Source organism: Sprattus sprattus (assembly GCF_963457725.1).
Source record: "Sprattus sprattus genome assembly, chromosome: 4".
NCBI classification, from domain to species: Eukaryota; Metazoa; Chordata; class Actinopteri; order Clupeiformes; family Clupeidae; genus Sprattus; species Sprattus sprattus.
Window position 1 is genome coordinate 45,788,026 of NC_137923.1, and position 11,336 is coordinate 45,799,361.

Genomic DNA, 11,336 nt, shown 5'->3' on the forward strand with positions numbered 1-11,336 from the left:
TCATCTGTTACTCTAATTTGACCTGATGTGAACCGTTATTAATTTGACCTTCACAAGTACGGAATGTGTCGGCGTTTCTGTATCATGTGCTGATTTCCTTTTTTGGGGGGGAAAATTCAAGTGCTGCCACTTCTTTGTGTCTCATTTTCCCAAGTACATAGACAGTCAACGGTCTTCTTGTCCTGGTGATAATGGCTTCTCAAGGGTGGAAAATTACGTTTTCTAGGGACTGGGTGTGTCTATTCGTCGCTGTTATGTGGACCCGAGCTGAAAAGGAGTCGGTCGAGACAGAGGAAGGAGAGAACGGCGGCCGTGGAGGGGAGGGGAGGCGCTGGCAGCTCGGGAGGGGGTCACCTCTACGGGATTATCTTTCATTATCTCCTTTATTCACACCTTTGTGAGCCTTAAGTGAAGCTCCCTGAGGAAATGAAATGAAACTCTTATGTAAGATTATTGGATCAGGCCTGCCGACATGTAATTCACAAGAACAGGGGATGGTCAGAGAAAGAGAGAGAGGGGGGGGGGGGAGAGACAGAGAGACAGAGTGTTAATAATGGGAAAGATCACCTGTCATTGATGTGCAACAGCCAAGGTGTCTGCGCAGAGCTCATCATCAGAGAAAGTGCAGAGGAGGCGATTCTGACACAGGCTGGATGACCAGCCCGAAGGACGAACCGAGAAAAGGAGAAGAATTCCGAAGGGTGGGGTTTCTCAAGTGTACTCAAGCATTTTTGGATGGCACCAATGCCCCTTTGTTACCCCTCTCTTGCTCTTTGTCCAGCTTTCTGCCTCACAACATATGGCAGCCTTGCGGCAGGCTTAACTTTTTAATCCAATCATAATCATCTGGGACAGACATCCCGAGAAATGAATGTGTATTTACTTTATAAGACTTTGTGTCCGAGTTTATCGAGATAGTGGGGGAATAAGAGAATAAAAAGGGAAAGCGAACCCTTGGGAGGCTTTATCGTATGAAAACACACTTTTCAGATGTCCCCCCACTCTCGATGAAGCGCTTGACCTAGTTTGAGAGCCGTGCGAAAGCGTTCCGCCCAGCAATTGGGCCAGATGCACATCAGCATTTAGAGGCTGATCCCGTCTTTCCACAAAAGAATGGGAAAAGAAGAGAGAGCGACTTAGACCGGTTAAACGAGGCTGTTTCTCATTAATTGGCTCACTGGTATGGCCGTGGTTTTTTTAAATCCTGCTGTAATCTGTGGCTTTGCAGGCAGTGCGACCGTGTGCTCTCCTCCACATTGGACCCTGAGCAGGGATGGACGGCGTTCACGATGCCTCTGGCTTGCACTCTTCCCAGCTTACCTCTGAGAGTGATAACTCACAAGCAATGTTTCCAAGAACAAGAAGGGGGTGGGGGGGCAGGGATGAAGAGAGAGCAACACAAAGGATTAAGTCCGCGAGACAAAAAATTGGTACATTCAGTGGCTCAACATAATGGTCATCATAGCGGTCATAGTGTGTTTAAAGTGTGTTTATGCCGCTTGCTTGTGAATGTACTCTGTTGGACCAGGTGACTTTCAACTGAATTTAACACTCACTGAGTTTTCAGACAGGGCAGGGAGTGAGTGAGTGTATGTGTGTTTTACCAGAGGGAGAGAGAATGAGAGCGTGAAAAAGAAGGTGGCTCTCTGTAAAGGCTTCTCTCGTTATCAAGCCTAGCCTGCGCTGGATTCAATCCATGTTTGTCAGAACAAATAGGCTGCAGTTCCTCGCTCCTGCGCCTACAATCTCTCCCTCGTGCTCTTCTTTCTCTCTCTCTCTCTCCCTCATGCTCTCTCTATCTCTGTCTCTCACTCCCTCATGCTTTTGCTCTCTCTCCCACATGCTCTTGCTCTCTCTCTCTCTGTCATGCTCTCCCTCCCTCATGCTCTCGCTCTCTATCGCTCTGCCTCATGCTCTTGTTCTCTCTCTCGCTCATGCTTTTGTTTTTCTCTCTCACTCTCTCCCTCATGCGCTAGCTATCTCTCTCTCCTTAGTGCTCTCTCTCTCTCCTTAATGCTCGCCCTCTCTCTACCCTATGCTCTCTCTCTATCTCTTACAGAGGATAAAGGCAGAGTTTTCTCCTCCTCACGACACTACTGAGAACCACACAGGGGAATTCCCCTCATCGAGTTGAACCTCTTTCCCCTAGAAAGCCACTCGCTCTGGGTGTTTTTATAAGGGCGAGAGGGGGAATGCACCAGTGGATTTGCACTCTTCATATTCCTTCCATCTTTCACTCAACCAAGCACACACACACACACACACACACACACACACACTGCTCTATCCTTTTTGTCTCCAGGGACATGTGAGTTAACTTGGGTGCTCAAACAGTGCTGCAGTCCTGTCTACACACACTCACATACTCTCCATAACAGAAACACTCTCCGTAACACACACAAACACACTCTCCATAACACACACGAACACACTCTCCATAACACACACACACACTCTCCATAACACAAACACACATACACACTCTCCATAACACACACAAGCACACAATCACAGAAGATATCTTTCAAATGGAAGTCATACTGTATGTAACACCTGATCGTTCGTCTTTGAAGTCCCAAAGGTTATCCTGTTCCTACTCATTTATGATGACTTGGCGAGGCGGTCAGCCTCCATCTCTCCGCAAAAGCCACCACATTTCTTCTTCCCTTATCTGAGATGAAAATCTGCTGACATGCCTCTTCAGTGAGCTATGAGAAGACTTTGAGGTAGTGGTCTGACCTTGCCTCCAGCACAGCGGCACTGATCCAGAAAGTCCCTGGCATCAGTACTAGGACTGACATGAAACTGCTGTTGAAACATGATCGAGAGCAGTGTGTAGGGAGTGCTATGCAGTAATCAGCGTGTTGTCAAAGATGCCAGGCTAGCCCAAGAGCTGTGCATCTCATTAAGCTGTATGCTTAAAAATACTACTTTATCTACACCGCATGTTATCTTCCCAGTTAATCCCTCAATGAAGCATATTTTCATTTCAATTCCTTTATTCTTGAAATGAACAATTAGCCTAAGTGCGGCTAGGAAACTCCTCATAATGTGAGCTCGATGGTCCACCCTGGGGCATGTTTGCAGTGAACTAGCCATTAGTCACACACCCTTGAACATTAGCATTTAGACACTTTTCATAAGTCAGTGGAGAGGCGCGGCAGCTAGTTGTGAAGGTTCTCTCAGATTTTAACCCACCGCACCTCCACACTTACCTGTCTGGACCTGCTTTAAGGAGATGGGGGTCTTTGTCTGTATTCCTTCACTCTTTGCAGAAGCATGTTACCTGTCAGGAGTTTCATTCACATCAGACTGTGCCTCTCTGTCTATCTTGCAGCAGTAGCATGCCTTGGCATTTTAAAGCAACACTAGTTTGCCTAGACCAAACCTCCTTCCATGGTATCAACAATATATCCTAAAAATACCTCCAAGAGCCATTCTGACTGACATGTGGTCATCCGATGTGCTATGTTTCACTCCAGTCAAACTACTGAGTTCACCACTCAAACAGAAGGACACATCTTGCAACAGATGAAGATGGATGTGAGAGACGATGTAATTTTGACTAGAATGGCATCTTTGTAAATCTCCAACCAGTTCAAATCCTCTAATACTAGGTAGGCCAAATATTCTCCCGGTAATTGGATTCAGCTTGTAGGTAGACGTTTTTTTTTTTTTTACTGTTCAGCAGTCCTTCATCTGTCTTTGTTTGGGCAGCCCCTGTTCCACCCGGCAGCCTGCATTCCACGAAATGGAGCACAGGTGGATTGTGGGGAGGGAAAAGGAATACTAAACAAATACTTTTTTTGAGCTTGCGATGGAGAGATGATGTACCCAACAGCCAGAACAAGTTTTATAATGTAGTGTGGCCTGCAGAAGGCCAGCTGGGACTCTGGTAAGAACAGAGGAAAAAGAACAAACTTTTCTAAGATGCATAATGATATTTACAATGATTGTTGGCATGATTGTTTTATTGCTTCTCGAATAAATATATAGTCTAATAATTACGGACGACCCAAATCACAAGAATGCCTGCGCAAAAAGGCCACCAGGGCTGCTTCGAAAGTTCCTGCATTAATGACTGTCTTCATACCACATACAAGAAAGAATTCCCACTGAAAGAGGCAAAATAACTTTCGAGGTTGCCTTTTGCTTTCACTGCGCTGAATTCTTGCTGAGTGTAATGTCCCGGGGGCCTGGCTGGAGGGATGGGAAGGGTGGTGATGGTGGCGGTGTACGATGGGGGTTGGAGGCAGGGGGTTTGAGTATGGAAGTGTGTGTGTGTGTGTGTGTGTGTCTGTGTGTGTGTGTGTCTGTGTGTGTGTGTGTGTGTGTGTGTGTGGGGGGAGGGTGCTGGACAACAGAGCACTCAGTGAGGCTGAAACCAGAGCCGGTCAGCCTAGGCTGTCTCCGCCAGCGCAACAGGAGAGAGTGGGTCGGCAGGCACAGCGCTAAAGTCAACTTGGCTGCGGTGGAGCGCAAATATTTTCAAAGCACGCTTTTACTCTGGGACTCTGCTGGCACGGGCTCACAGCAACTCGGACACGACCCACACATCAACAACCATACACACACAACACACATAAACACACACACACACACATCTAAGGTATACACACAGCACACACACACATATAGCCTAGTACACACATACTGTATCACACACACACACACACACACATACACACACACACACACACACACACACACACACACAAGCATACACAAATGTAGAGCAAACGTACAGGACCCAAACATATATGGCACACACCATGTAGAAATCAACCTGGGCACTCAAGAAAGTGGACCCAAGAAAGACACTTGTAGAAGATACACACACACCACATGGCTAATGCATGGAGAGTGCTCACATGTGCAACACAGGAACATAAGACACATGTAGACACACACACACACACACCTACTGCTCTCATAGAGGAGGAGTGACACACAGAGACATGCAGAAGTATACATATTCATACACAAAGTGCAAACATTGGTATTATGCACAGGTGCAAAAAAACACACTCTTGCACGTATCACTCCACAAATCCATACTCATTCATGGCTGCACTTATGCATATATCTCAAAATCAAATGAAAGCATGCATAATCTCTCTCTCACACACACACACACACACATACACACAACATAGTTGATCTTTGGAATGTGGGAGCTCATATTCCCCAGAGACTGCTCATTTTTTAATCCCTTAATTAAAACTGATGAAGGATTCATAGTGGGCAGACAGCATTCACATTACAGCCAGCCCCGAGTACACACACACACACACACACACACATACACACACACACACACATTGACACTCACACACGTACACACACACACACACAAACGACAACCCCTTTCATGTGTGTTGCAGCACATACCCAGGCCTAGCTAGCATCACTTACTGAAGCACATAGCTCCTTTAATATGCCTTCGGCTCAAAGTACCAGATGAAAGGCATGAAAAACGAGCGGACGGACTGGATAGGTGGTCTGCGTTTATGACGGCGTGCACGTGCCTGGATCCGTCTATACATCTCGGTCCCGGGTTGGCTGACTAAAGCGAGAGCGGGATGCGGCTGCCAGTGGAGACGCCTCACAGATTTGTTTTCTCTCATTCCACCTTTGGTACAGATGTGAGAGACTCCTCCCCGCGGTCGGCGATTTCATGTCCAATGATACGCGCTGTCACTCAGATATACAGCGGACATACGGTACTCAGACACCGGCCTGTAAAAGGGAAAATATTTGATCGGTATGGCTAATGCTAACGATATGTGCACTGAACTCAGTTGAAGTTGAAAGTCTTCTTCAAACGCGTCGGAGAGATGGCAGATTTTTCTCAGGGACGGTTAGCCGGTGGAGCGGCTGGCTAAAGCACTGCACACTGTCATAGACATGGATGGATTTAGAAACCACAGGCCCCTGGGCCTGGACATGCTAAAGCTTCTTTACCAAATTGAAACTAATTAAGACCTACCTGAGCAGCATGGGGCAGGAGAGGCTGAATGGGCTGGCTATCCTGTCCATTGAAAGAGCAAATCATGCATTACCACTTTCATGTTTGAAAGGCGTTGTTCGGCAAGTATACTGTGCCTCTTGACTGTGCTCAGTCAGCTTGTAGGTCTTGACGTTAAGATTCTGCGCCTAAACTAGCTTTATCGTATCGTCAACTGATCAAATAGAGACGTGACATTGGCGAACAAGATACATATTACCCAGCAACCATCATTGCTTATCTGTGTATAAATAAAATAACAAATTAAATAACAAATTATTCATTTAATTGAATCTGCTTTTTAATAGTTTATACGATATGTACGATATGCATATGATTGTGTTATAGATTGTCACTGACCATTTCCCCCTAAAAATTATAAAAGCCATGAGAGACAGGTTTGCCATTTTGAAGGAATATATAGCATAAGGGATCTTTTATAGTCCAAGGAAACACATCCTTGATCACTGTCGTTAGTCCATCCCTGGTCATAGAGCGCATCATGTTTGCGACTGATGTCTTCTGTGATCAAAGAGGAATTGACTGCAAGCCGGGGAAAAAGTTTTGAACGCGATGTGGGCTGTTAAAGTGGACTTCTGAGCTTTGAATACCTCTGATACAATGTCAGATTGATGTCTACCAATACAAATTAGAAAAGAAACAAACAAGCACGCTCAGTCCTCCCCCCCACCACACACACACACACATAAAAGCACTCACTCCTGGGCAACTTTCCTCGAATCACTCCATAGAAAATTATCTTGGCCACCCACTCCACGTCTGTGTTAATGTACAACACAGGGGCTTTTATTGACGCCATTTACTACCCAACGTTTTAAAAAGCTGAAGGCCGCTGTGGCTCCAGAGTTTTGTTAGTGTAAGCACTGCGAGGATGTGCTCCATGTACCGTAGAAGATTAATCATTGATCTGGCAAGGATCGATTTTGGGTTGTCAAAGCATATTTTTTTGCGTGCCAACTTCTACCCCGGGATGAAGAGTGTGAGCGTGGGTTGACGAAAACAAGAGGTGTGTTTCTTTTGTGGGTCTACGTATGTGTGTGTCTGCAGTGCATGTGTGTGAGTGTCTCTCGTCGAGTTGTGTCTCTTGTCATACCAGCAGTGAGTGTGTCTTTGCCTCACTGTGTGTTTGAGACTCTCCAGACTCTGCTCATTTCCCTGGGTTACCACCTTTTGTAATGGGGCCATCTAGTGGCCCTTTGCTGGACTTGACACTGGACTCCTGATTCCTCCCCAGTTCTTCCTCATTATGAGTAATACCTCTGAGGTGGCTGTGTAGGGTAGAGTATGAAGTTGCCACATGAGTTAGAATTGGTATTGGAAGTGTCTATGAATGAATTACGATAAAACAGAAAATAAAAATGAAATATCACTCCCTCTATGACAGATGCCTTTGTTTCAAAGACACAGGCAAGCACGCTTAGTCACACAGAGAGATTTCCATACACATTCATGCACACATATGTGCACTAACACCAAACAAAGATGTGTCATGGACACTTTCTGACACCCACACACACATTCACTCACATACACACCTGTGCACAAACACACACACACACACACTCACATACACACACCGTGCACAAATACACACACACACACACACACACACACACACACACACACACACACACATATACACATACAAACACACACACACACACACACACACACACACACACACACACTCTCACACACACACACACACACACACACACACACACACACACACACACACACACACACACACACGTGCACATTCACGTATGCACGCGTGCACACACTCATTCTTTCAGGCGCACACACATTGATGAGTGCCTGGTGTGGTTGAGTCGATGTGTGGGTGTTTGGCTGAGCTCCAGTGGACTCTCTGCGGAGGTGGTTAGCGAAGGGCCTCAGCGCTGTGCAGCACCCCAGCAGACCCTCCCAGCGCGCCCCAAGAGCACTGAGGCGGAGAACCCGCGAGCTGCGAGCCGCTCCAGCGAACCACGCAGCCACCAGGGTGCTGAGTGACGAAAGGGGCCCTCTGCTCCAGACGGCCAGTCTGGGCACAAACACACACACAGGCAGACTCACAGGAGTACACACACACGTTTGTGTAGACTTTCTTATGTACGCACTCACACATGCAGAAGCGCTTACAAACACAAACAAACAGGAACACACACACACACACACACAAATGTATAATGAGATATTTGTGGCTGCACTTACATGCACTCACATACATATGTATGAAGAGACATTTGTGGATGCACTTTCACACAAACCCACACACCCACACTCACTTACATCCATACATGCATACATACAAACACACACACACACTGAAATCAAACACACAGTCTCCACAAAAACACACTCTGTGAAGCGTGACACTGCTCTTTAGGGCTGTAAACATGGCATTTCCCACACAAACTCTGCTGTTTTACAGTCAGCCCAGCCGCTTCCTACACGCCCGAGCTGATGGGTTTTACAGGCCTGGGGCCAGTGCGCCAGGCCACCAGCTTTCACCACAAAGGGCCGAATATAGCTCCACTCTACGGCTCCAGCAGGGGCCTGGCAGTAGGCGTAGTCTTGTTTTCACGTCTTTTGGGTTGTGGAGGCAATTTGATGAACACTGTAAAAACTGGATTGGCGTCCTGCATGTGTTTGTGTGTAGCCTTTATGTGAGTGAGTGTGTTGGCATGTGCAATTGGGTGTTCGCATGGTATTAGTGGAAAATCTATGTTGCTAAAGTCCTCCACCAGAGGGCAGTAAAGTCCAATTTTACAGTTAACTTGTAGGTGCCCTTTAAGGGTCAAGTTTGGATATTGATTCATTTGCTCACACTCTCTTTCTGTGAATATCTAAGAAAACAAGAGTAACTTGGCAGAACGTCTGTGCTATTATTAGCGCTGTGATAAGTTCCTTAGCCAGCTGGAGGGAACGGTGGCGAGAACACAGTTGTGTTGAGCAAGACCCTTTGGAAGTTACCCATTATTCTAATTATTCTAACATTTAGAGTGTCTCCTCTTTCAAGGAGACACTCTAAATGTTAGAATAATTAGAAATTAGAATTAGAAATAGCTTTGTGATAGCATTTAGGAAGAATTGGAAAATGAGGAAACTTTCAATTCCTCATTTTCCAATTCTTCCTAAATGCTATCACAAAGCCCCCACAAAGTAGTTCAATCTGGAAACAGCTGCACCCAGACTAATGTGAACAGTCCATACATGCCTTCTGTCTCTGTGGAGCATCTCAGCATTCAAAAACTCTTGTGCCCAAATGCTCCCACACAAAGAGACATTGTAAGCCTTGGCCCTGTGAGTTTTGCCTTCCAAACCTGATAACTGAATAGATTTCGTAACTGATACTGACAGGGCGAATAACCCCCAAAGGCTCTGTAAGGAGAGACTCATGCTCATCTTCTGTTTGTTCGGCTGATATTGAAAATCCCCTTGCGTTCCCGGGCCTTCCAGAGCTCGTTGGCTTGCATTCTGCCACCTCAATAAATCAATACAGCTGTGTCACGTTTTACAATTCGAGACAATTCCCAAAGCGACGGTCTTATTTACTCACTGTTCATGTCACACACATTCCCAGGCTGATGGGAGGATGGAGAGGGGAAAAGATGAAGGAAGAGATGGAGAAGAGAGGGACAGAAAGGGAGGACAGGAACGTGGAGATGCGAGCAGAGAGGAGAGTTGCGTGTCATAGATCAGCGGATGATTTATAGCGCCTTGATTTGTCGGCGCATCCGTGCCGCAGGTGGTCCCGGCTACTTGGTGCGCCTCACAAGGAGGAGCCTGCGGAGCTTCAGCGGGACGTCTGGTCGTGACTGGCAGACTCATTAAGCCCTCTGACATGTTAGGTGAGGGCGAGTGTCTTTTGGCATGCACCGGTCTGGAAGAAATAAGTCACTGGATCCAAGTTCGCCGGGGCTTTGCTCTCTGTTTTAAATACCAGCAGAATCCACCGGGCAGCGTCATCAATCATTCTATACATTACTGACAAAAGTCACATACCGTACTGCAGATAATTTATTCCTGCTTGGCACGTATATACGCTGTAGGCATTGTGACTAAATCCCCGTACGAAAGCCTGGACTTTCCACCGTGTGCTGTTAACCCATGGCTCTCTGGCTCGTGCATCTGCTCACGTTGACTTAGCTTGGCTCTCTCTAGTACCCTTAAGCTTTGTTTAGTCTCACAGGCACTTTGGTCCTGATAAACCCTCGGGCCCTCGGACCCTTTGGCGATGGTTCTTCACGGGCCAAAGTCTATCTGCCTTCTCAAGCAACTCTCTCTCCGCTAAGGATGAAGGTGGAGGGAGGGAGGTAGAGAGATGAGAGGTGTGGTGCTTCCCCCGTAGGTCTACACACCCTGCTTTGATCTTACCAGAACAGAACACTTGAGTTGGAGCGAGCCCCCTGACTGATAAGATATGGCCGTCATTTGCATAACATTACCTCTGTAATCAGACTCTCTCACAGACTGGCAGGCAGTGAGGGAGCTGCTGTAGTGCTTTACTGTAATGTTACAGGTTGTGTGTGTGTGAGTGTGTGTGTGTGTATATACATGTGTGTTTGTGTTGGTATGAGTTTGTGGGTGTGTGTCTGTGTATGTGTGCTTGTGTGTGTGTGTGTGTTTGTGTTTGTATGAGTTTATGGGTGTGTGTGTGTGTGTGTGTGTGTGTGTGTGTGTGTGTGTGTGTGTGTGTGTGTGTGTGTGTGTGTGTATCCTTTACCTGGTGGTGTGGACCAGTGATAAATGGGCTTCCACGCGTGGCAGGTTCGAATTACCCCTGGTCCAGCCGCCCGCTCCTCTACCCTAGACACCATTGGGGGGCAATAAAGAGGATTGTCTGGTGCATGACGTCAAGACCCGCCACAGTGCACCTAATCCCTAATCTTACGAGGAGACCGCCGTCTCCTTTAATCACACACACACACACACACACACACACACACACATGCAGAGCCAAGGGACCCCACAAAACCTGCCTGCGTGTATTTGTCCTAATTTCAAATGTAGCCCATCTCCCTCTCTCTCAGCCTCTGCGATCCAAATCCCTAGCTAGACTAGATATGTCATAACCTCTGAAAGATCCATTTCCTTAGCCCCCCCCCCCCCCCCCCCTTTCCTGTTCTGAAATGAGTGATTTAGCGAGTCCATTCATTTATATTGCTCCACGCGTCACTGAAATTGTCCGGGCAAGAAAAAAAACCTGACAATTAGGTCTGCACAGCTTGTGGATTCAGCTTTCACAGGTGCTATTTAAGTATCTGTCATTTGGAGATCGTTCAAAATTAGCCGTAATTGGGAT